The sequence below is a fragment of the Natator depressus genome, chromosome 5 (genome assembly GCF_965152275.1).
Source record: "Natator depressus isolate rNatDep1 chromosome 5, rNatDep2.hap1, whole genome shotgun sequence".
NCBI classification, from domain to species: domain Eukaryota; kingdom Metazoa; phylum Chordata; order Testudines; family Cheloniidae; genus Natator; species Natator depressus.
This window is the reverse complement of record NC_134238.1, coordinates 2,390,713-2,417,123: the sequence shown is the minus strand read 5'-3', so window position 1 is coordinate 2,417,123 and position 26,411 is coordinate 2,390,713. Positions and strand designations below refer to the sequence as shown.

Genomic DNA, 26,411 nt, shown 5'->3' with positions numbered 1-26,411 from the left:
CTCAACAGCAGACTGCTGATTAGACACCATCAATATAAAACTTCCTGTTCCTATCCTACCCCTTGTCTGAGCAACTAATCATTGGACCTGACCAAACCCATGAGACCAAGTTCCTGCCTCCTTGACTGGTTCCCACTCCTTGTTCTGGGTCCTGCTTCCTTGCTCTAACTCCAGTTACTGACTCTGGCTTGACCCATGGCATGGCTCCCCACTCTGACTCTGGATTGACCTGTGGCACACCTTCCAACTGACCATTAGGTCAGACTGCCCTATTGCAGTCCCTGACAACCTTGGGTCTGTGCTTAACATCTCCCAAACCCATTGGAAAGCCCTTTGGTGCTTGGCCTCTCATGCAAGCGCTGTGAATCACCTAAAACTCCTGCCCCTTTGGCATGAGCCAAGCATCTAGTCAGAACCAGCATCTAGCTGGAGCTGCCTTGTTTCACACTCACGCCCACAGGCCAGCCTTCTTTAAACCCACTGGTTTCAACAGGGTAGGAAATTCATAAGAACGGCCATACTGGGTCAGACCAAAGGACCATCTAGCCTAGTATCCTGTCTACCGCCAGCGGCCAATGCCAGGTGTCCCAGAGGGAATGAACAGAACAGGAAATCATCAAGTGATCCATCCTCTGTCGCTCATTCCCAGCTTCTGGCAAACAGAGGCTAGGGACACCAGCCCTGCCCATCCTGGCTAATAGCCATTGAAGGGCCTATCCTCCATGAACTTATCTAGTTCTTTTTTGAACCGTATTGTAGCCTTGGCCTTCATAACATCCTCTGGCAAGGAGTTCCACAGGTTGACTGTGCATTGTATGAAGAAATATTTATTTTGTTTGTTTTAAACCTGCTGCCTATTAATTTCATTTGGTGACCCTATTCTTGTGTTATGAGAAGGAGTAAATAACACTTCCTTATTTACTTTCTCCACACCAGTCATGATTTTATAGACCTCTATCATATCCCCCAATCATATCTCTTTTCCAAACTGAAAAGTCCCAGTCTTATTAATTACTTCTCATACAGAAGCCATTCCATATCCCTAATCATTTTTGTTGCCCTTTTCTGAACCTTTTCCAATTCCAATATATCTTTTTTGAGACAGGAAGACGAATACTGCATGCAGTATTCAAGATATGGCGTACCATGGGTTTATACAGAGGCACTATGATATTTTCTGTCTTATTATCTATCCCTTTCTTAATGATGCCCAAAATTCTTTGCTTTTTTGACTGCCACCACACACTGGATGTTTTCAGAGAACTATCCACAATGACTCCAAGATCTCTTTTTTGAGTGGTAACAGCTAAATTAGACTCCATTTTATATGCAGAGTTGGGATTATGTTGTCCAATGTGCATTACTTTGCATTTATCAACACTGAATGTCATCTGCCATTTTGTTGCCCAGTCACCCAGTTTTGAGAGATCCTTTTGTAGCTCTTCACAATCTGTCTGGGACTTAACTATCTTGAGTAGTTTTTTATGATGTGCAAATTTTGTCACCTCACTGTTTACCCCTTTCTCCAGATCATTTATGAATATGGTTAATAGGACTGGACCCAGTACAGACCCCTGGGGGACACCACTATTTACCTTTCTCCATTCTGAAAACTGACCATTTATTCCTACCCTTTGTTTCCTATCTTTTAACCAGTTACCAGACCATGAGAAGACCTTCCCTGTTATCGCATGACAGCTTACTTTGCTTTAGAGCCTTTGGTGAGGGACCTTGTCAAAGGTTTTCTGAAAATCTAAATACCCTTGGATCCCCTTAGTTCACATGCTTGTTGACCCCATCAAAGAATTCTAGTAGATTGGTGAGACATGACTTCCCTTTACAAAAACCATGTTGACTCTTCCCCAACAAATTATGTTAATCTCTGTGTCTGACAATTTTGTTCTTTACTATAGTTTCAACCAGTTTGCCCGATACTGAAGTCAGGCTTACCAGCCTGTAATTGCTAGGATCACCTCTGGAGCCTTTTTTAAAAATTGGCATCACATTAGCTATCCTCCAGTCATTTGGTACAGAAGCTGATTTAAATGATAGGTTACAAACTACAGATAGTAGTTCTGCAATTTCACATTTGAGTTCCTTCAGAACTCTTGGGTGATACCATCTGGTCCTGGAGACTTATTACTCTTTAGTTTATCAATTTGTTCCAAAACCTCCTCTAATGACACCTCAATCTGGAACAGTTCCTTCAGATTTGTCACCTAAAAAGAATGGCTCAGGTTTGGGAATCTCCCTCATATCCTCAGCCATGAAGACCAATGCAAAGAATTCATTTAGTTTCTCTGCAATGGCCTTATCATCCTTGAGTGCTCCTTTAGCATCTCGACCATCCAGTGGCCCCACTGGTTGTTTAGCAGGCTTCCCACTTCTGATGTACTTAAACATTTTTTTGCTATTACTTTTTGAGTCTTTGGCTAGCTGTTCTTCAAATTCTTTTTTGGCCTTCCTAATTATATTTTTAGACTTCATTTGCCAGAGTTTTTGCTCCTTTCTATTTTCCTTACTAGGATTTAACTTCCACTTTTTAAAGGATGCCTTTTTGCCTCTCACTGCTTCTTTTACTTTGTTGTTTAGCCACTGTGGCACTTTTTTGGTTCTCTGTGTTTTTTAATTTGAGGTATACATTTAAGTAGAGCCTCTATTATGGTGTCTTTAAAAAGTTTCCATGTAGCTTGCTGGGATTTCACTTTTTGCGCTGTACCTTTTAATTTCTGGTTTCAGAGTAGCAGCCGTGTTAGTCCGTATTCGCAAAATGAAAAGGAGTACTTGTGGCACCTTAGAGACTAACAAATTTATTTAAGCATAAGCTTTCGTGAGCTACAGCTCACTTCATTGGATGCATCCGATGAAGTGAGCTGTAGCTCACGAAAGCTTATGCTTAAATAAATTTGTTAGTCTCTAAGGTCCCACAAGTCCTCCTTTTCTTTTAATTTCTGTTTCACTAACTTACTCATTTTTGTGTAGTCTCCCTTTCTGAAATTAAATGCTACAGTGTTTGGCCGCTGTGGTGTTTTCCCCGCCACAGGGATGTTACATTTAATTATATTATGGTCAGGTCACTATTACCAAGCGGTCCAGCTATATTCACTTCTTGGACCTGATCCTGTGCTCCACTTAGGACTAAATCAAGAATTGTCTCTCCTCTGGTGGGTTCCAGGACTAGCTGCTCCAAGAAGCAGTCATTTAAGGTGTCAAGAAACTTTATCTCTGCAGCCTGTCCTGAGGTGACATGTACCCAGTGAATATGGGGATAGTTGAAATCCTCCATTATTATTGAGGTTTTTATTTTAATAGCCTCTCTAATCTCCCTGAGCATTTCACAGTCACTATCACCATCCTGGTCAGGTGGTTAGGAATATATCCCTACTGCTATACTCTTATTATCGAGCATGGAATTACTATCCATCGAGATTCTATGGTACAGTTTGGTTCATTTAAGATTTTTACTTCATTTGATTCTAAGCTTTCTTTCACATATAATGCCACTCCCACACCAGCACGACCTGTTCTGTCTTTCCAATATATTTTGTACTCTGGTATTACTGTGTCCCATTGATTATCCTCAGTCCACCAAGTTTCTGTGACGCCTATTATATCAATATCCTCCTGTAATACGAGGCACTCTAGTTCACCCATTTTATTATTTAGACTTCTAGCATTGGTATCTAAGCACTTTAAAAACTTGTCACTTTTCAGCAGTCTGCCATTACATGATATAATTGAATGGGACTTATTTTAATTTGACTGTTTCTCATCAGATCCTACCTGTATTTTATCATCTTCCATCCTCTCCTCCTTACTAGGACATAGAGAATCTCCATTAATAGATTCCTCCCCTAAAGGATGTCTCTGTCCAAACCATGTGCTCTTCCGCATCTTTCGGCTTTCCCCTAGCCCTTAGTTTAACAACTGCTCAACGACCTTTTTAATTTTAAGTGCCAGCACTCTGGTGCCATTTTGGGTAAGGTGATGCCCACCCCTCCTGTACAGGCTCCCCCTTTCCCAAAAGTTTCCCCAGTTCCTAATAAATCTAAACCCCTCCTCCCTACACCATCATCTCATCCACACATTGAGACCCTGTAGTTCTGTCTAACTAGCCCTGCGCATGGGACTGGAAGCATTTCAGAGAATGCTACCATGGGGGTCCTGGACTTCAATCTCTTACCTGGCAGCCTAAATTTGCCCTCCACGACTTCTCTCCTATCCTTCCCTATGTCATTGGTACCTACATGTACCACGACCACTGGCTCCTCCCCAGCACTACACATAAGTCTATCTAGATGACTTGAGAGATCCGCAAACTTTGCACCAGGCAGGCAAGTCACCATGCGGTTCTCCCGGTCATTGCAAACCCAGCTATCTATGTTTCTAATGATCGAATTGCCCGCAACTATTACCTGTCACTTCCTAATAATTGGAGTTCCCTCCCCCGGACAGGTATCCTCAGTACGAAAGGATACCACATCACCACCTGGGGATCATTTCCCCCGCTCCAGTTGGATGTTCTCCTTCCCCAAAACTTTCATCCTCCTCAACAGCACCAAGGCTGTCAGACCAGGGGTGGGACCGTTCTGCTGTGTCCTGGAAAGTCTCCTCTCTGTACCTCTCTGTCTCCCTTAGCTCCTCCAGCTCAGCCACTCTGGTCTCCAAAGCCCGTACACGGTCTCTGAGGGCCAGGAGCTCCTTGCACTGAATGCACACATACGCCACCCACCCGTAGGGCAGGTAATCCTACATGCTGCATTGGGGGCAATAAACTGGGTGGCCCCCACTCTCTTGCTGGACTTCTGCCTACATTCTCTTTTTACTCCTGAATTCCCCACCCATCAGAGCTCTGGACAGGGTGCACTGCTGCAGTGTCTCCCAGCTCAGCTATTTATCTTACAAGAATTGTTCGCTTCATTACTTCTCTACCTTTCTGCCATAACACCATGACTGTAACTAGGCTGAGTCCATTAAGCTTGGCCACTTAAGACCTGTGCTTGTGAAGTAAAGCTTATACAGCAGAAAGGTGTGTGTCTCCAACAGCAGCTGCCCATTGCTGGTCTCCAAGTGTCCTGGCATCTCTCTCCAGCATCGGACCTGGTGGCTCCCTATGTGTCTATCTTCCCATGGCCTCCCTTTTCATGACAGACCCTCTGAGTATGTCTATACTGTGATTAAAAAGCCCGCGGCACTGAGTCTTAAAGCCCATCAGCTGACTCAGGCTGAAGACTAGGTACGGAGATATTCCCCGCTCCCCCCGGCCCATGCAGGGTGAGGGTCTCAGAGCCCAGATTCCAGCCCAAATGTCTACACTACAATTGTATAGCTCCACAGCCCACCCCCCCCCCCAAACCCGAGTCAACTGACCCGGGCCAGCCACAGCAAAGCGTGAGTCTTTCAGTGCAGTGTAGACACCTTTTCAGAACCCTCTGGAGGACTGCGTTGAGATGGAAAACCCTATTGTTAGCATGTGGGAGATCATGCCAATACCCAGTCCCAGTTGGATTTCCCCGGATGTGCCATATTGGATTAAGCTCATTTGTCCCTTGTCACTTAATCCAAAATCTTTTAATTTCCCTCTTAACATGCGTCTGAGACATATCCAATTACAAACTGGCCCATTTCAAGTGATTCACTTAAGCTTGTGTAAATCCTTGTTTAAAAAAAAAAAAGCCAGCTAAGGATTTATTTTGGGTACCTTTAACACACAGACACACACACACACACACGCACTGTGTGAGCAAACAGCCCTTCTCAGAGTATTTTTTTAACCTAGAAATTGACTTCTCCCACAGGACACTTATATGGCATTGTCTTCACTAGGGTTCTGGGGGAGGAATTTACACCGTCGCGGACCCCGGTGCAACTGCACCAGCAGTAACAACAGTGGGAGTGCTAGTGAACATAAGGCTTTAAGAATGAGACGCTTCCCCCGAAAACAACAAGGGAAGATACCCGCAGTAAGCTCCCCACCTTACACCCGGCCTGCACTGCAAGACATCCATGTTAGCAGTATCTTCACCCTTGGAAGCATCACGGCTTTGATCGATTTCATCTACCAGCATAATACTGTACAGACACACAATTACAGCAGCTATAATTTCTGTAACAAATAAATTCATATTAAACATGCAGGCCCGGAGTGTCACAGAGGAAATATGTACAGTTGGTTGGGTATTTATTTTGTTTGTTTAAGAAAACACAAACCATTCCAAATCTGAAATCTATTCCCCCAACAAACAAAGCATTAAATGGCCCCAGCTCTCAGTGCCCGAAGAGCTACAGCTCCTGTAACTAGGCACCATAGGGGAAGGAGCACTGTTAATTTACCTTTGTGGTGGCAGCCAAATGACACAGACATGCCCAGGCAAATATATTACCCCTGTGTCCAGCCATCTTCTTAATATTTCACCAAAGGGGTTTGTGTGGGGTCTCTGCCGAAAGCTAAGGGCTAGCTAATTGTCACAGCTCTTGTGAGATGTTTATGGGGAATCGCTTAAGAGAGATGTAAAATGTAGAATATTAGGTTTCAAAACTGCTAAAGGGAAATTAGTGACATGAGGTGAGGTGGGTCCCAGGGCTAACTCAGTCAGCATTAAGAACAATGGACATCCCTGGAGCCACCCTAGGTTTACTGTCTGGATGATGTGCAGGCCTAAGGGTTTAAAAAGACAAAAGAACCTCAAGAAAAGTCTCAGAATAGGGGCCCCCTGCCCTGGGGTGAGTTACAACAATCTGTAAGAGAAGGGGAAAGGGCACAAGACTTTATCCATTACAGAAAAGTGATTCTGCCAGCAGGGGCTTGTGATGGCCAGTGCTCACTGGAAGCATCCTCGAGTGGTTAGGGGGTCAGGTCTTTAGTCACCATGTCTCCATTATTCCCCCAGACCTCCTACAAGCCTGGGGTCAGGTTTTCTCCTTTGTTTGGGTTGGAACCGACCCTCCAGTTGGGTCATCCAGCCAGTCCTATCTCTGCCCACTGTGGCAGGATGCCTGGGAAAGAGGGGCTTGGTTATTGTCCACCAATAGTTCCAAAACCTTACACTTACTTTTATTTGAATCTCTGACTCAAGTTCTGTTCAATAAACACCAGTTTGGTTCTACTATGGACACGTCTATGTGCCTTGTCCTAAGGATAGGGTTGAACTGAGGTGAAACCAGCAAACTGGAGTGCACTGCTTTCACAGAGGCAGCGGATCAGTGTACACTGCACATGGCCAGAAGATAAGGGACTGGGTACTTAAGCTTAACAAAGTGGTGTGTGAGAACTGGTAGCCTGCACTGAGAAAGAGTGGGGCTTGCGGAGCCTGGAGCAGAGTGCTCGTGTTGCCAGCAGGTGGGAGCTGGGCACAGGCAGGGCTCTCTCACACTGCGAGCAGGTGGCGGCGATTCACCCCAGGAACGTCAAGTACCCCCAAAAAGCGTCACGCAGCCCAATCAACTCTGCATAATCTGACCTTCTCTCACCATCTTCATGAGCTTTCTATGAAGGGTTCAGCATGGACAGTAGAGATGAAGCATAGGCTGGGGGTGATCCCTTTAGTGCCCAGAGCGTGATACCACACGGCTAAGACAGGCAGACTAGCACGGAAAGAAATGCCTGAGAACAATGTTCTTGTGGGGGCCTCTCTGAAATGAGTTGTGGGTCTCCGTCCAGTTCCTACAGGGCAGGACCATGTCACAATAACCACCAGCACAGCTGTTGTCAGTTTCAGCCTAGAGGGCCAGGCTTGAACATGTCATGGAGACTGAACTATCATCTCCCCCCCGGCAGTGTACACACTAGGATTTTCCCTCCACTGTGGGCCTACACCAGTATTACCAATGGTGGAAGCACTAGTGTAGACAGGTGCATTACCACGCCCCCAGCCTGTGTTACACTAACTCTTCCACCAGTGGGAACAGCCACGGGTCCACACCAGCGCTTGACTGACAATGAGAAAAATCCCAGTAGAGGCCCTCTCTCCAGGTCGGGACTGGGGACCAGTGGTGAGGGATGGGGCCACGGGAGAACTTGCACTCTTGCCGTCCATGCATTCTCCACCCTATAGCCAGAGGCTGCAGTCTCAGCAGGGCACCTTTCGACGCAGCGATTTTCCGCAATTCCTGAGTTCAGCGTGAAATGCAGGAGTCATCAACGTGGAGGTGGAAGCACCCACCAAAGGGAGGAAAAGTTTCCTGCCATAAGCTCCTGGACCTGCCTCGTCTCTGCTGAGCTCCCAGCCTCGCTCCGCCGTGTTCTTACAGAAGCAGCAGCAGTCATTGGAGCAGCTCCATTTTTGTTCTCAGAGAAGGGCATCCGCCAGTTTCCCAAGATGACAGAATAACGTGGTATTCGGTGTCTGATTTACTGACAGGGATGTTGTAACGGCATCGGCACCCACCCTCGCAAGCACCCCGTCTCTGGCTGATACGTGCCTGCAATCGCTCAGTTTTGAACAGGGCGGCACCTACCTCTCGTGGGCGCCCCGTTTTGGTTGGGTGTGAGCCTGCTTTTCTTTCAGTTCTTACAACAGGGCAGCACCCGCCTCTCGCGAGCCTCCCCCCAACAGCTGATGGTTCTTTCAGCAGGTCTTCAGTGACTTAGCCCTCTGGCCAAGGCACACTGTCTGTAGGTGGAACAAGAAGCAAAAGCCCTTCCGGGGTATACAGTCTTTACCGCCCGCCAAGGCTTCCTCCCAGGAGACACTACCTTCTATAACAATCCAACAGGGCCCATCGCACTACCTTCCGTTGGTGTGTCCTTCCGGCAGCCTTCCCTAGGCTCAGTCTCTAACCAGGCCAACAAGGCCCATCACGGTACTCTTAATTGGTCTAGCTAGGCTCTGGGCTCAGTCCTTGCTTGGCCTCGCAGCCAGCCAGGAGCTCCTTCTTCGCTACCCCGGTCTTCGGCAGCCTTCCCTGGGTTCAGTCTTGCCTGCACTGAGCTGTCCCTGGTCCTGCTGCTCAGCCAGCCAGGAACCCAGCATCCCCTCTTCCAGCTCCAGGCAGCAACTGACTGCTCTACCTCTGCTGCTTCCTTTTATATGGCCCTTCTATCCCCGATTGGCTGCTCCCCTGCAGCCACTCTCAGCTGCCTGGAGGATCTCTCTTCTGCTTTTTTCTGGAGTGGGGTGACACAGGGCCACAAGGCCGCCAGCAGGGGGTCTCCACACCTATTCTACCCCGTCACAGACGTATATTCCAGAACAGGGCTATTAGATGGCTAAAGCAAAGTGCAGCATGTAATTCACACCACACTTCTGAACTCCAGCACAGCAGCTCTGTTCACACCCTCAAACAGAAGGGAATCTGGGTTGGCCGCCTCTCCCTAGATGTGTATTCCAGCACTGTGTGTCTCACTCCTCCCCAAATGACTATTACTGCCCTCCCCAACCAAGAGCAGGGCCCCATTTTGTCAGGCACTGTACAAAGACGTAGTAAGGAACAGTCCAAAGAGCTACAGTACAAGCAGACAAGACACAGAGGGTGGGAGGGGAAACAGAGTCATAGAGCAGGGAAGCAGCTTGCCCAAGGTCACGCAGCAGGGTAGCAGCAGAGTCAGGAGCAGAATCCATGTCTCCCCCATCCCAGTCAAGAGCCCTATCCACTGGACCACACCGCCTCTCAACATTATGTTACAGAAACACCGAGCATACATTTACACTGTGATAAAAGACCAGAGGCTGGCCCAGGTCAGCTGACGGGGTGCTTGCAGGGCTTGGGCTGGGGGCTATAAAATTACAGCAGAGACATTTGGACTCGGGCCCAGGCTCTGGGACACTCCCACTTCACGGGGTCTCAAAACCCAGGCTCCAGCCTGAGCCCAGACATTTCATAGCTTGGCAGCTCAAGCCCCGTGAGCCTGAGTCTGCTCACCTGGGCCAGCTGCAGGTCTTCTGTTGCAATGCAGACATACCCCTAGAGGCCAGCCCCATAGGGGACCCATTGTATGAGGTGTGGTACTTTGTGAATGATAATCCCAGTCCCAAAGGGTTTAGAGCCAAACCCACTGAGCAGATGTGCCTAAGCTGTCAGTTGCATGTCTCAACTGTCCGGGACTTGTGGGGCAGGATGGGGAGAGGTATGTCTGCTGATGTTGGGCAACTGAGCGGTTCCCCTTTGTCTGGCTGTTCCATCACACCAAGGAAGCACAGCAAAACTAAAGGAACCTCCCTCTGAAACGTTAGGCCCGAGTGTGGGGCTCTCTACCCAAAAATCACTTGTTCTCACTTACGCACCATGTCCCGATCTCCATGTTCCCTTCACTCAGGCTCAGGGTCTGGCCTACACTGGGCACATTTCTGTGACAGTCTGTGTTCCTTTTACAAGGCTATGTTAAATTTTGTACAAACTATGCCTTAGGAGGTGGTATCTGAAAACTCAATTTGCTGACCATTATTGTCCTGGTAAAGTATGTGTGGCAACACTGTATGTAAAGTTATAAGATTCCACTCTATGACATTGCTGAGACATGATGCAAGTTTAGAAAAGCAGCCACAAATTGGTTCCTGAGAGACAAAAGGCAAACTGATGCCCCCAGCTGGGTGTCAACTAAATCATCACCCGGTTCAGTGGCCATTCTTGGCAGGGAAAAGAGTGTGAGCAAGAAATTTACATCCTGGCAAGAAACAGCTGGAAGGTCCCATCCCCACAGACCTTTTGTCTGCTGAACCCGAGCTTGAGAGGAGTCTCAAAGAAGGGGAAAGTGCAAGAACGGGAACAAATGCCACAAGTTACTCCTCCCTTCTCTCTGCTCATGCCATCAACGCCACCAGAAGGAAAAGGAAAACACTAGACTGGGTGAGGAGTACTGGCTGAAACGATTCCAGCCAGCAAGACTGTTAAAGCATGCGGTGAGAGTCCTTTTGCTTTAAATTAGGGCTGTCAAGCAATTTTAAAAAATTAATCGCACTGTTAAACAATAACAGAATACTATTTATATAAATATTTTTGGATGTCTTTCACATTTTCAAAAATATTGATTTCAATTACAACACAGAATACAAAGTGTACAGTGCTCACTTTATATTTATTATAAATATTTGTACTGTAAAAATAAAATAGTATTTTTCAATTCACTTCATACAAGTACTATAGTGCAATCTCTTTATCATGAAAGTTGAACTTACAATTGTTAAATTATGGACAAAAAATAACTGCACTCAAAAATAAAACAATGTAAAACTTTAGAGCCTACAACTCCACTCAGTCCTACTTCTTGTTCAGCCAATCGTTCAGACAAACAAGTTTGTTTACATTTGCAGGAGATAATGAGGCCCGCTTCTTGTTTACAGTGTCATCTGAAATTGAGAACAGGCATTCACATGGCACTGTTGAAGCCGGCGTTGCAAGATATTTATGTGCCAGATGCATGAAGGGACATGTGAATCTTTAGTGCGTCAACCACCATTCTAGAGGACATGCATCCAGGTGGTGGAATCTCCATCCTTAGAGGATTTTAAGGCCCAGCTTGACAAAGCCCTGGCTGGGATGATTTAGTTGGTGTTGGTCCTGCTTTGAGCAGGGGACTGGATTAGATGACCTCCTGAGGTCTCTTCCAACCCTAATATTCTATGCTGATGACGGGTTCTGCTCGATAACGATCCAAAGCAGCACAGACCAATGCATGTTCCTTTTCATTATCTGAGTCAGATGCTACGCAGAAGGTTGATTTTCTTTTTTGGTGGTATGGGGTTCTATAGTTTCCGCATTGGAGTGTTGCTCTTTTACAATTTCTGAAAGCATGCTCCACACCTCATCCCAATCAGATTTTGGAAGGCACTTCAGATTCTTAAATCCTGGATCGAGTGCTGTAGCTATTTTTAGAAATCTCACATTGGTACCTTCTTTGCATTTTGTCAAATCTGCAGTGAAAGTGTTCTTAAAATGAACAACATGTGCTAGGTCATCATCTGAGACTGCTATAACATGAAATATACAGCAGAATGCGGGTAAAACACAGAGCAGGAGACGTACAATTCTCCCCCAAGGAGTTCAGTCACAAATTTAATTAATGCATTATTTTTTTAACAAGCGTCATCAGCATGGAAGCATGTCCTCTGGAATAGTAGCCAAAGCAAAAGAACCTACATTTGTAAGTTGAGCTTTCATGATAAAGAGATTGCACTACAGTACTTGTATGAGGTGAATTGAAAAATACTATTTCTTTTATCATTTTTACTGTGCAAATATTTGTAATATAAAGTGAGCACTGTGCACTTTGTCTTCTGTGTTGTAATTGAAATCAATATATCTGAAAACGTAGAAGAAATATCCAAAATATTTAATACATTTCAATTAGTATTCTATTGTTTCACAAAGCAATTAAAACTGCAATTAATCACAACTAATTTTTTTAATTGCGATTAATTTGAGTTAATCACATGAGTGAACTGCAATTAATCAATGGCCCTACTTTAAACTCATTTAGCTTGTCAAGGTAGATATTAGTTGCATTTCACTTTTTTTTTAAAACCAATTCTGATTTTTAAGCCTCATTACTTTTAATCACTTAAAAATCTCTCTTTTGGTAGTTAACACACTTGTTTTATTGTTCTATCTAAACCAGTGCGTTTGGACTGAAGAGTTTGGGAACCTCCATTTGGGAGATTAGGATTTCTGCATATCATTTTCTATTAATAAAATGATGGACTTTCTATGAGCTTTCATTGTCCAAAAGGAGAGAGCGAGCCAGTACCAGACACATTTCTGGGGACAAATGTGGGAGTGGGAGTTTGCTGGTGTTAGTCTGTAGGATAATTCATGGGTGGCTGGCTGCACTCATAGAATACAGCTGGGAGTAATTTACATGCTGGAGACTGGGTGTGAGCAGAGCAGGAGTGGTTGCTCTCAGAGCGAAGCAGTATAAAAGGCACCCCAGGCTGGAGAATTGAGGGGACACAGCTATTCAGCAGTCCAGGTTGCAGCCTGGGTAATGTCACAATTTCACCCCTGAGTCTAATCCATTTTAAAATCGATTCAGGTTTCTAAGCCAGGCAGCGCAGCAGCCTGGCAGCCGAAGCCAGCTCAACTCTGAGTGAACTGTGTAGGCCAGAGGTGGCCAAACTACGTCCCATGGGCCACATCCAGCCCGTGGGACCGTCCTGCCCAGCCCCTGAGCTCCCGGATGGGGAGGCTAGCCCCCAGCCCCCCCTGCTGGGCAGCACGGGCGGCGTGGCTGGCTCTGGCTGCTCTGAGCAGCATGGTAAGGGGACGGGGAGTGGGGGGGGGGCGGTTGGATAAGGGGGCAGGGGGTCCTGGGGGCAGTCAGGGGACAGGGGGTGGTTAGATAGGCATGGGAGTCCCAGGGTGGGGGGGGCTATCAGGGGGCAGGGGTGTGGATAGGGGTCAGAGCAGTCAGGGGACAGGGAGCGGGGGGGTTGGATAGGGGGTGGGGTCCCAGGGGGTGGGGATAGGGGTCGGGGCAGTCAGGGGACAAGGGAGGTTTGATGGGGCTGAGGTTCTGGGGTCGGGGCAGTCAGGGGACAGGGAGGGGTTGGAGAGGGGGTGGAGTCCGGGGAGGCGGTTGCGGTGGGGGTCCCAGGAAGGGGAAGTCAGGGGACAAGGAGCAGGGGGGGTTGGATGGGTCGGGGGATCTGAGGGTGGCAGTCAGGGGGGCGTGAAGTGGGAGGGGGCGGATAGGGGGCAGGGGCAAGGCTGTTTGGGGAGACACAGCCTTCCCTACCTGGCCCTCCGTAAAGTTTCGCAACGCCAATGTGGCCCTTGGGCCAAAAAGTTTGCCCACCTTGGTGTAGGCCAAGCCAGGCTGCGGACAGAGCAGGCTTTTAGGAACATTCCACTGGCTTTTTACCCCCTATGCAGAGCTGAGAGGAGAGGACACAGCTCACGCACAAGACCAGGCACATGCGAATGGCTGGGCCATCCATGGAGAGGCAAGACATCGTCCAGGGAGAGCAACGTGGTCTCCTTTCCACTCCTCCTCTGCCTGAATGGCCCCAGTGCAAACTGAACTCTGACTATGGGTGTTACAACAATTCGTGCTCCATCCCATAATAGTCCCAGCAATCTGCAGCTGCCGGAGCTTGCTGGTTCCTTTGTGGGCAGGGCTGGCTCCTTCTGGTATCAGTCTGGGCTGGCTGCAGAAGGAGAGGGGGGAAGGGACTAGTTCACAGGATCCTTTTACGCTAATACCTAGCACTGGCCTTTGAAATGTGTACTGTAAAAGGGGTTTACAGTTGCGCATTGATCAATTCACAAAGGTGGGGATGCTCTATTAGCTATCTAGTCCCCTCCTGGGGGTCACAGCCAAGGCTTTGGGCAGAGCGCAGACGATGGCTAAGGTCCCAACTCCTGCAAAATTGCAGCCACGTTGGAAGTAGGCTGCCTGATCCAGTTCTATCTGTGGTGTAGACAGGCCTATCCTGTCTCCTTCACTCACTCATGGGGCCCAGGATGCACCTGGCGAGGACTGGTCTCTGATGGTAGTTTCTGAAATATCTCACCCCTTCTCCACTGGTTGCTAGTGCAGTAGCAGCCTGAGTGGCACAATTGTTTAAGTGCCAACCTCCCCTTACAATACCTGGACTTACAGCAGGGCACACCTTTGGGCCACACCCTGGGGATCAAGGTATTTCCAGGGAGCTCTAGGCACTGCTGAAGGGACTGGCCTTGCCAGAGGGTTCAATGGCTCTGGGTACAAGAGAGGGGGTACAATCTATTCTCTAGTCGCAGCGAAGCAAGAGTTAGGAGACTGGGTCCATTCTGGTTGGGCCAGCCCTGCAGCTCAAGGCTTCAAAGACAGCAGGGCTCGATCATCTAGGTGGTGCCCTGCCCTGTGGAGGTCAGAGCGCGAGACAAGACCCACAGATGTCCACACGAAGCTCTCCCTCTGGACCCTGCGGTGCATCCCGCCAGAGGTGCCCACCCGCCAGCCCACGCAGTCACTACATGAGGCTTGCCAGCTGTGCTCTGAGGGGGCACGTGAGGGTGCAGAGCCGTGGGGGGGGGGGTGTTAGCAAGGGGGTCACAATGCCACTGGGGAAGCTTTGGTGCTTTACAGTCAGCACGTGATGGGACCCAGGGAAACCGCTGACCCAGACCGCAATCCCGCCTTGCCTGCTCCTCTCTCCTCTGAAGCAGCTCAGACGGCAGGCCCAGCAGCTACCCCCATGGATCTGGCTGTCAGCAATGCGTTGCCATAGCAATTCTCCCCCCATTCCCACCCCTCAGCATGCCTCAATGCTGTTCTGCCTCACTCCTTTGTCTCAGCTCCCGCGAGCTGCCTGTCCCCTCCACAGAACCCCCGCATGTGGGGCTGGCTCCACACGGCCCCACTTGGGGTTCAGCAGCCGCATTGCACTCCCACCCATGGGACACCCCAATCCCCCCACCCCCCGTCACATCACCAGCGTCCCGGCAAGGTCAGTGCCCTGGGCAGCCTGCAGCGGGTGCTTTCCCCTCCACCCAGTCTATGCCCAGGCAGCCCGGCCACGAGATGGCACAAAGAGCAGGGCACATAGCACTTCACGCGCATCAGAAGCCATCTTAACGTCACAAAACCCATTCAGCAAATTCTGCCCCGTCCCAGGAGCAGATGTGATGGAAAACTGAGGTCCTGACCCCTACCTGTCATTACAGGCCTGGGGCATTTTCCATATGAGACCGGGCGTTACCCAGATTTCAGTGTAAGTGACTCTCTTCTGCTGCCCTCAGTCCCACTGGGGCTTGAACTAGATACAAGACCTCCCTTCCCTTCCTGTCCTAAACACTGCTGAATAGCACCGCTGAGTCCTGTTACACAGCTGCTACCTGCCACCCCAGGGGCAGCTGCATATCAGTGGTGGGTAAAGTGAATCCTATCCATAGAACTATCGTACAGATGGGAGAGGCTAGGGGAGGGCAGAGAGCATAGTTTGTAGCACTCGCTAATGTTGCTATGAACATCATTGACAAATAAGCTTAACAATTCACTAGACAGCCTCGCTCCCTCTGCCCCTCCCCCCTGCTCACATGAGTCACTCAAACACTTGACCCCATTACAAAGGCTTCATGGTTACAGCTGATGGTTGGGAAACTTGGGTCCTGATCCAGGATGAGCCACTGACCTCAGGCAGGTCATGTGACTTCCTTGGAACACCATCAACCAGGCTTTAAAAGGGGCTAAAAATAAAGATGGGCCCGAGCTGCAGAATCAAGGTCTGGACCTAACTGCAGACATTTGTGAAGTTCAGGGCTGTCCAGCTCCAGAGTTTGGTTCACAGCCAGCACCACTGCAAAGCTGGGGGGGGGGCCCTGCAGGACAGAACACCCTGTGCAAACAGAAAGAAACCTGGACAATCAGCAGATTGATATCTGAGCTGAACTCATCTAAACACCCCAAGCCCCCCCAGTGTGGATGTCAATCTGATTCCAGCCTGCCCCAGGACTGGAGGGTGTCAGCTCCACATGCCAAGAGGCCATTCAGGGACACAGAAAAGGTCAGAGCTTTGTTCCCATCTCCCTGGACTGTGGGTATTAAATCTCATCTGTCTCAGCATCCCAGGGCCTCATGAAAGGAGCACACTCTGCCTGTGAACACAACGATCCTGTGCTGAACAATGCAGATCCTCATGCAGTGGGGATGCTGTACTCGAGTGGGTGCCAACACACAGGGCTGCGCTCCCCAGATCCTTTGGGAAAGGGCTGGCCTAACATCCTGCATGGGACAATTTGGGTTTATGTCCCTCCCGATTCCCATGGTGTGAGGATTACAACTGGGGCCTGTCGGATGGGGCAATCAGAAAGCAGGAAAGATGGGGGTGGCAAGCAGACCCATGGAGCATCACGCACTTTAGATACAGAGTTGGTTTTGGCCCAAACAGCAGGTCAAGGGACAAATGTGTAAGAGCGGGGTCCTTGATATTCAGTCTGCCCGCACAGACAGAGATGGCAGCCTAGATGTGGAACTAGGGGTGCTGCGGGTTCTGCTGCTCCCTGGCTTGACGTGGTTTCCATCACAGACATGGTTTGCTGTTTGGTCCAATGGCTCTCAGCACCCCTGGATGGCAGGGCACAGTTAAAATTTGGTGACTGTTTCTGGAGTGCGACAGCAGGTCTGGACATGAGGGGGGTCACCTCTCCCTCCAGCCCCTACCTGTGCCATCCAAGATGTGTAAACATGAACTGGACACCTCTGTCGCTGGGCACGAATGGCCCAGACAGCATAATCCGTGCTCCTCTGGGAAGGATACGAAGCGTGCTGTGCTCCAGAATTGTGCCATGGTGCATTGCCAGAGACATCAGACAGATCCAGGGGCCAGCACCAGGCCATTCAAACTAGACTGGGCAAAATGCTACCAAGTATGCTATAGGGACCAGCCCTGTCCCGGCTCCTCCACCCCTCACTTCTATGAGCACGCAGCAATGAATCATCACACACCCAGGGTTGCCAACTTTCTACTCACAAAACCAAACACCCTTGCCCCACCCCTGCCCCTTCTGCAAGGCCCTGCCCTGGCTCACTCCATCCCCTGCAACCTCCCCATCGCTCGCTCTCCCCACCCTTACTCACTCATTTTCACCAGGCTGGCTCACGGGGTTGGGATGCAGGAGGGGGCTCCGGACTGGGTGGGTGGAGCTGAGGGGTTCGGTGTATGGGAGGGGGCTCCAGGCTGAGGCAGGGGGTTGGGGTGTGGTAGGGAGTATGGGCTGGAGCTTCGGGGAGGCATGTGCACAGAGATGCACAAAATGGACAAATATGTAATAACCTGCCCATAGGGGTAATCAAGGCAGTCAGTGGTTGGCTCATGCCCTGAAGCAGAATGGAGGGGCGCAAGAACGAGGGGGCCCCAACCACACAGACTCACTGAAGAGCCCATGGCATTTTCTGTAAAGTGCTGGGGTATTAACCCTGCTGTCCTGGCTAAAATTCCACCTCACATCATACCATGTCACCACCCCACGTTCCCATTGCAACTTCATCTGGATACAGGATTCGCCTTCATTTCTCATCCTACATTCATGGAGAGTTGCTCTGAACTGTTCATCAGCTACCAGGTTTCACACAAGAGGTGGCTGCATTGCTGTGGTGGAAAAGGACTTGCTACACATTGGACTTCATTTTCCTTTTCTTGCACTGCTGAGAGTCAGGAGTGGCTTCACTGAAGTTAATGGAGTTACACCAGTGTACATGAGGCCTTGTCTACACTACAACGGGTGTCAGCACTGGGTGCAGCTGTATGTGGTTTAGCTGCAAGTGTAGACGAGGACACAGAACTAACTCAGGCCCCAGCGGACTACCCCATTAAATCAGATCATAGGAACACAAAGCCCCACCTTGGGGAACAACCTTCCTAATCAAACAACTAGAATGGACAGGGTCTGAAAAAGTGAGCATTAGCCAGCAAAAACGAAGGAAAATCCCCTCCTATCAGCTGTCAAACCCAGCCCTGCAACAGCCAAATAATAGCCCCACGGAGCCTACCAGTACCATCCTAATGACCTCCTTGAGGCGCTCTCTCTCCCTGGCTCCCCGTGCTGTAAGTATAGCCTGTCAGGGGCTTGCATTCTGCAGGAGCCCACACAGCTGCCCGGAGAGACTCCAAGTCTAGGTCTGGCCACTGGGGTTCCCCTGGCCAGACACACAAGTGAAAGCTAGTTAACATCAGCAGCTCATGTTACCATCCCTCCTCCCCAGACGGGCCTTCTGTGCTGGAGCATGCCCTTGCTGCGCACACGCACTCAGTCCTGAAGAGACCCTGTCATTTCAGATGGCTTATATCAATAGCTCAGGGCAATGGTCCTGGGCAAGGCAGCACAGACTACGGAGCCGAGTGCATTCCCAGCCCTCTGGAGGGCACAGGCATATCCCTTGCCTTTCTACTAGGTGGCAGAAGTGCCCCAATCTCACTTACTCCTAGTTACGCGCCTGGCCCTGAAGAGCAAGTCACACACTTGTGGGGCTTTGTTTAAAGCAACCAGCACCTGAATGACTGGTGGGGGTTCTTTGTCTCACACCTGGTGCCCCAGAATCAGTCTGCGCTCCACCTGGCACCAAACCCACTGAGCTTTCACAGCAAGCTACACCTGCGACAAACAGAATGCGCCCTGGCAGCAAGACAAGGTCCTTCACTTGAACCTTTGATCAATCCTCTGCCCACTGAGGGGCCTTCCATCCAGGGAGCTCAAGCTGCTTTAAGCCTCCCCACACCAGTAAAGAGAATCACTTCAGACACCAACCAAGCACAGCCACCCACATCCAGGAGAAGCCCCTCTCCAACAGGGAGATGTGACAAAGAATGCAATTAGCCCAGCTGGAATTTGGCCAGAAAATCAGGGTTAACTCTTCAGCTCTTGGATAAAGTGCAGTGGGGTCTTCACCAATTGCTGGGGTTTCCATCACACCTAACAGCAGGCCTGGGACGTCAGGTCACTACCCAGGAGCACAGCCTGCTGAGTTACTAACACCACTTCCTGCAGCACCTGGGTTTTCTTTGGAGGCCTCCCATCCGAGGATTGGCCCATCAAGACCAGTTTAGTGTAGGAGCTCGACCCAGGCCACAGCCAAAGCGAGTATAGCTGCAGGCCACAGGACAGATATGACAGAAGCCTGTGAAATGCAGGGTGTGTGAGCCCAGCTGATTTCCGTTCTGGGGACTCAAAACCAGCTGAAGAAGCTGAAAGAAACAAGGGAAAGGGAATTATTTATTGATAGCTGACCACAGGACACGCAAGGTGAATGGAGGCTAGGAAGGAGAAAAACTTTCAAGGAGTCTTTGCCCCTGGATACCTTCAAGAAACACCAGGTCTCCAGCAATGCTCAAACTCTGTTAGGCCCTGGGCTGCAAGGCACTTCTCCAGGAACCCTCAGAAGCCTACAGCGGTTCTCTGGTTCCCCTGCTCTTAGCACAAGCCAAGTGGGAAAAGATAGAGGACACAGCCCACGCAAAACAGGTGGAGGGTAAGAGCCAATCTGGAAGGAGGGTTCCAGGAAGTAGAACTGCCAGGCAGCGTGGATAGCAGTAAGGGTAGGAGACTGGGAGACCCAGGCAGCCTATTCTCTAGCATAGGGGCAAAAGATTCAGACATGACCCACGGTGGTAAGGAATTAAGCAGAATTCCTCTCCTGGTCAGATCCCCCCTCTGATTGGTCAATGACATCAGCTTCCATCCTCACTTATTATGTTTTCAAACAAGTACCTTCGTGCTCTCTCCTTTGCTGTCCCTCATGCTTTGGAGGAGCTTTCTGCAAGCATCCATAAAGCAGCTTCTTTATCTTCCTTCAAACTCTCCTTTGCTGTGGTGCCTACAAACAACCTGGCAATGGTTAGGCTGCTGGCGCGCTGAGACATCACCTGACCACTACTGTCTCAGGATTTCTTCATACTCCCCTATCTATCCATCTATCGTCTTACACTTGGAGTGTACGTTCTTCGAGGCAGGACCTGCTACAATGGGGTTCTCGTCCACAGCTAGGGCTCTCTGGGGTGCTACAGTTACACAAATATCCACCAACTCTAACAATACAGAGAGCCATGGGAGGACTACAGAGACTTTGGGAAAGTGATCTCAGCACAACTCATCTTCTCAGAGATCCTTCCAGCGCTGAGGGCAGGTGAAGGCCTGGCAACTCAGCTGGTAGCTGAAGAAGGGTTTGGAGTCGAGGAGCATTGGCTTCCCTTCTATGGTGAGGGAAAAACATCCACTTGACCCAACGTCCGAGATTCAGGAGCGACCTGCCAGCTCGAGAAAGGAGAAGGGGTCAATCCAACCTGCGGGGGCTGTACAATAAACGCAGGGCAGAGAGAAAGCTGGGAATGAAGCAGAAGTGGCTACATGAGGATAAGGAAGGAAATGAGCAGCAAACAGTGATATCGTCCGAAGACACCAAGAGCCGGGGCGAGAACAGGAAGAACACAGGAGCTCTTACGGAACAGGGGGAGGATCTGGTTGGCCTCACATGGCCTGGAAATGGGGGAAGGGCACGGGCAAGACACGGACAAAGCTACTACCACCACTCCTTCCAAACTGACCACAAGAGAGGAGGCAGATCAGCCATCAAGTACAGACAGTTCCTCTTCCCAGTTTGCTGACAAGCCAACAGAGCTGAGCAGAAGTGCTAGAACTAGGAGTGCTGGTTTGACGTGGTTTCCATCATATCCAGGGTTCACAGTTTGGTTCAATGGCTCTCAGCACCCCCACTATACAAATTGTTCCAGCACCTCTGGAGCTGAAGGAGTCACAGCTCACACAGCAGAGCCCAAAGCAGATTTCTGACCACCAGCTGGAAGAGCCAGAGTCTCAATACCGTGTTGTTCTCCATCCTCCTGGCTTTCCTTAGAGCAACAGTTCTCAAACTTTAGCAACCCGAGGACCCCCATTTTGATTTAAAATTTTTTGAAGACCTCCAAGCCCCCCGCTCAGTCCCAGGCCCCTCCCGCCCATTTCCCACCCTTCCCCGCTTCTTTCTGCCCCATTCCCCGAGCACGCCCCATCCCCACTCCTCCCCTCCTGAACAGCTGTTCCCCGGTGTGCAGGAGGCATTGGGAAGAAGGAGAGGAGTGGATCAGCGAGGCCTGCAGACCCCTGGAGTACCCTCGCAGACCCGAGTTTGAGAAACACTGCCTTAGAGCAATGCTCCAATGAGAGAGGAAAAGGAAACTCTCCCCAGAGGGGACAAGAAACAAGCTGAGTCAGTGACAAAGCTGAAATGCACCTATAGAGCTGCCCTAGGTGTTAAAGGAACCTGGAGCTTCAGCCAAGGAACTGTTGCTGCAGCTCCCTGCAGCACAGGCTCCAGAGAGCAGCTAGCTCGCAGGAGACTTCTGAACAGCCAGGCCCAGAGAGAGAGCTCCCCAGACCCTGCGCACACCACAGCTACACAAACATATATGGAGCACTCCGAGCCAGGAGAGTCTAGGCATGAGAACACACAGGACCCTAGCAATAAGCCAGCGAGGAGACAGTCAGGGAGCAGGAGCAGCTCCTTTGCTCCTCTGTCTGAGACCTTGTGGTAACTGATGATGCTTACCAGGGGCCACCACAGTCTAATGCAAGGCCAGCAAGATCTAGACTTTTGAACAGACACCGTGCCTGCGGATAAAGTGTAGTGCTCCGCCCATCCAGTTTCTGAACTAACGACAGCCACAACATACAGACTAGGTTTCAGAGTAGCAGCCGTGTTAGTCTGTATTCGCAAAAAGAAAAGGAGTACTTGTGGCACCTTAGAGACTAACCAATTTATTTGAGCATAAGCTTTCGTGAGCTACAGCTCACTTCATCGGATGCATTCAGTGGACGAAGTGAGCTGTAGCTCACGAAAGCTTATGCTCAAATATACAGACTAGGGTGACCAGACAGCAAATATGAAAAATTGGGATAGGGGGTGGGGGGGTAATAGGAACCTATATAAGAAAAAGACCCAAAAATCAGGACTGTCCCCTATAAAATCAGGACATCTGGTCATAGAATCACAGATGGTCACCCTAATACAGACTGTGGCTGCCCTTACTGCCATATGGACTGTGGTTTCCAAGAGACTACAGATCCCAGCATGCAATGGGGTAAACTAGGCAGCTCAGATATTAAAATGAAGCATTGCATGCTGGGACATGTAGTCTCCAGTAGAGCTCTCTGGTGGCTCCTTAAAGACTAACCGAGTTATTTGGGCATAAGCTTTCATGGGTAAAAAACCCACTTCTTCAGTTGCATCTGAAGAAGTGGGGTTTTACCCACAAAAGCTTATGCCCAAATAAATCGGTTAGTCTTTAAGGAGCCACTGAACTCCTTGTTGTTTTTGTGGATACAGACTAACGCGGCGACCCCCTGACACAGAAGAGCTCTGTGGATCTTATACTAGACATGCGCCAGAATCACCCCTGCTTTACCGCTACTCGGTGAACTAAAGCTAAACAACAAGGAAATAAGGTTTTATGAGCGAACATCATCATCCCAATCCCAGAGCCCTTTCGAAGGGAACACCTTAGACTCTGGCACGACAGCGACACCCCAGTGCTGATTTTTCACACTTGCTGTCTGGTCACCCGATCAGATGGTGACAGTCTTCAGTCATGACCAAGCAAAGCTGAGTTTGAACTTGTGACCTTGAGGTGAAAGGCCCCATGTCCCATTCCCAGTTCTGAAGTGCATGAACCAGATAACTTCAGCAGCAACAGTGAGGACATAACCTGACTAGCAAGGCCTGGAAACAGCACAGCTCATTTCAAGTCAAATCCAGTTCTTACCTGCAGCCTCTGCTCAAGGGAATCAGATCACCACAAAACCCTGTGAAAGAAAAGCAACATGAGTCTGTATGGAAGCTACAAGTCTTCTCCTCTCACCACTGCCTCCATTCTTGCCTCACCTCAAAATCCCCCCTTAAAGTGCTTCACTCCCTCATGATTGGGGTTCATGTACTCCACCCCAGTCCACCCCCAGCCTCGCCATAATCCTGGGAAATTAGTGTGGGGGCAGGAAGACTGTGTAATGCATGAACTCCTCCCTGCAGATTCTATGTAGGTGCTCCCCATCACCACCTGATTTGGGGGTTTACCCCTCAAAATCTGATTCATCAGACCCCACACTCCTCCATTTGGGGGTTCACCCAAGCCCCATTACTGCCGGGGCCTCCCCCATGATGACAGGGTTCACCCCAGACCCATTACTCCCTGGGGTGTCCCCCCCCGACGGCAGGGTACACCCCAGCCCCATTACCCCCCTCCCAGGGTCACCCCCTGACCACAGAGCTCACCCCAGCCCCATTACCCCAGGGCGCCAAACAAGGCAGGGATCACCCCAGCCCCATGACCCGCCAGGGTCTCACCCACCGACGGCAGGGTTCACCCCAGCCCAATTATCCCCAGGCGTGTCACCCCCCCCGACATCAGGGTCACCCCGCCCCATTATCCCCAGGCATCACACACACACCCCCCGACATCAGGGTCACCCCACCCCATTATCCCCAGGCATCACCACCCCACCCCCGACATCAGGGTCACCCCACCCCATTATCCCAGGCATCACCCACCCCCACATCAGGGTTCACCCCGCCCCATTATCCCCAGGCGTCACACCCCCCCCCCCCCCGACATCATGGTCACCCCAGACCCATTATCCTCAGGCGTCGCGTCACCCCGCCCCATTATCCCCAGACCTCGCCCCCCCCAACCGCGTGCCGTGCCGTGCCTCGCCTCGCCTCGGCCCCTCCCTCGGGACCCACCGACTCCGGCTCCGCAGCGCCCGCTGCCCGACGCCGACTGCCGAGCGCCGCCGAGAGGCTCCCCCCGCCGCTTCCGGGTCCAGACTCAGGCCCCGCCCCTGGCCCCGCCCCCTCTCGCTGACTGGCGGTTTTGACGCTGCATGGGCCGGGCGCGGAGCCAACTCGGCCGCGCAGCCAATGGCAAGGCGCAGGGTGGTGACGTACGCGGATGAGCCCGGCCTCTGCCCCGCCTCCTCCACGTGCGGTTCTGTGATGACAGCGGGAAGGGGCGGGTCCAGGGCGAAGCGGCTCCTCATTGGTGGGAGGCCTAAGGGGCGGGTCCAGGGCCCGAGGGCCGAGGAGACCGCAGCGAACCTGACCTTCAACGGGTGACCCTCCCCCCGCCCCCGACCGCCCCTCCCCCTCAGCCCCTCAGCCCTTCCCCCTCCCCCTCAACCCCTCCCCCTCTGCCCCCGACCGCCCCTCCCCCTCAGCCCTCAGCCCTCCCCCCTCTGCCCCCGACCGCCCCTCCCACTACCCCAGCCCTTCCCCCTCCCCCCTCAGCCCCTCCCCCTCTGCCCCCGACCGCCCCTCCCACTACCCCAGCCCTTCCCCCTCCCCCTGAGCCCCTCAGCCCTCTGCCCCCGACCGCCCCTCCCCCTCAGCCCTCAGCCCCTCCCCCCTCTGCCCCCGACCGCCCCTCCCACTACCCCAGCCCTTCCCCCTCCCCCTCAGCCCCTCCCCCCCTCTGCCCCGACCGCCCCTCCCCCTCAGCCCTTCCCCCCCCCTCAGCCCCTCCCCCCTATGCCCCCGACCGCCCCTCCCCCTCAGCCCCTCAGCCCCTCCCCCCTCTGCCCCCGACCGCCCCTCCCACTACCCCAGCCCTTCCCTCCCTCCCTCAGCCCCTCCCCCCTCTACCCCCGACCGCCCCTCCCCCTCAGCCCTTCCCCCTCCCCCTCAGCCCCTCAGCCCTCTGCCCCCGACCGCCCCTCCCCCTCAGCCCCTCAGCCCCTCCCCCCTCTGCCCCCGACCGCCCCCTCCCACTACCCCAGCCCTTCCCCCTCCCCCTCAGCCCTCTGCCCCGACCGCCCCTCCCCCTCAGCCCTTCCCCCTCCCCCTCAGCCCCTCAGCCCTCTGCCCCCGACCGCCCCTCCCCCTCAGCCCCTCCCCCTCTGCCCCCGACCGCCCCTCCCACTACCCCAGCCCTTCCCCCTCCCCCTCAGCCCCTCAGCCCTCTGCCCCCGACCGCCCCTCCCCCTCAGCCCTCAGCCCCTCCCCCCTCTGCCCCCGACCGCCCCTCCCACTACCCCAGCCCTTCCCCCTCCCCCTCAGCCCCTCCCCCTCTGCCCCCGACCGCCCCTCCCACTACCCCAGCCCTTCCCCCTCCCCCTGAGCCCCTCAGCCCTCTGCCCCCGACCGCCCCTCCCCCTCAGCCCCTCAGGCCCCTCCCCCCTCTGCCCCGACCGCCCCTCCCACTACCCCAGCCCTTCCCCTCCCCCTCAGCCCCTCCCCCCTCTGCCCCCGACCGCCCCTCCCACTACCCCAGCCCTTCCCCCTCCCCCTCAGCCCCTCCCCCCTCTGCCCCGACCGCCCCTCCCCCTCAGCCCTTCCCCCCCCTCAGCCCCTCCCCCCTATGCCCCCGACCGCCCCTCCCCCTCAGCCCCTCAGCCCCTCCCCCCTCTGCCCCCGACCGCCCCTCCCACTACCCCAGCCCTTCCCCCTCCCCCTCAGCCCCTCCCCCTCTACCCCCGACCGCCCCTCCCCCTCAGCCCTTCCCCCTCCCCCTCAGCCCCTCAGCCCTCTGCCCCGACCGCCCCTCCCCCTCAGCCCCTCCCCCCTCTGCCCCCGACCGCCCCTCCCACTACCCCAGCCCTTCCCCCTCCCCCTCAGCCCCTCAGCCCTCTGCCCCCGACCGCCCCTCCCCCTCAGCCCCTCAGCCCCTCCCCCCTCTGCCCCCGACCGCCCCTCCCACTACCCCAGCCCTTCCCCCTCCCCCTCAGCCCTCTGCCCCGACCGCCCCTCCCCCTCAGCCCTTCCCCCCTCCCCCTCAGCCCCTCAGCCCTCTGCCCCCGACCGCCCCTCCCCCTCAGCCCTCCCCCCTCTGCCCCCGACCGCCCCTCCCACTACCCCAGCCCTTCCCCCTCCCCCTCAGCCCCTCAGCCCTCTGCCCCGACCGCCCCTCCCCCTCAGCCCCTCAGCCCCTCCCCCCTCTGCCCCCGACCGCCCCTCCCACTACCCCAGCCCTTCCCCCTCCCCCTCAGCCCCTCCCCCCTCTGCCCCCGACCGCCCCTCC

At 52.3% G+C, this 26,411-nt stretch overlaps 1 protein-coding gene across 4 annotated transcripts in view; it reads right to left on the bottom strand.

Annotated features, from left to right (window-relative positions):
- The window catches only part of ATOSB (atos homolog B), a 64,126-nt gene extending 39,931 nt beyond the window's left edge, over window positions 1-24,195 (bottom strand). For 3 of the 4 annotated variants that reach the window (XM_074952225.1, XM_074952224.1, XM_074952220.1), the window contains exons 1-2: window positions 24,140-24,195; window positions 23,166-23,205 (exon numbers count right to left, since the gene is read on the bottom strand). The gene's annotated coding sequence lies outside the window, so the exon portion shown is untranslated. Of the gene's footprint in view, window positions 1-23,165; window positions 23,287-24,139 lie in introns of those variants that run through there. The other variant, XM_074952221.1, reaches the window with a different exon arrangement.
- Window positions 24,196-26,411: the final 2,216 nt, after the last annotated feature.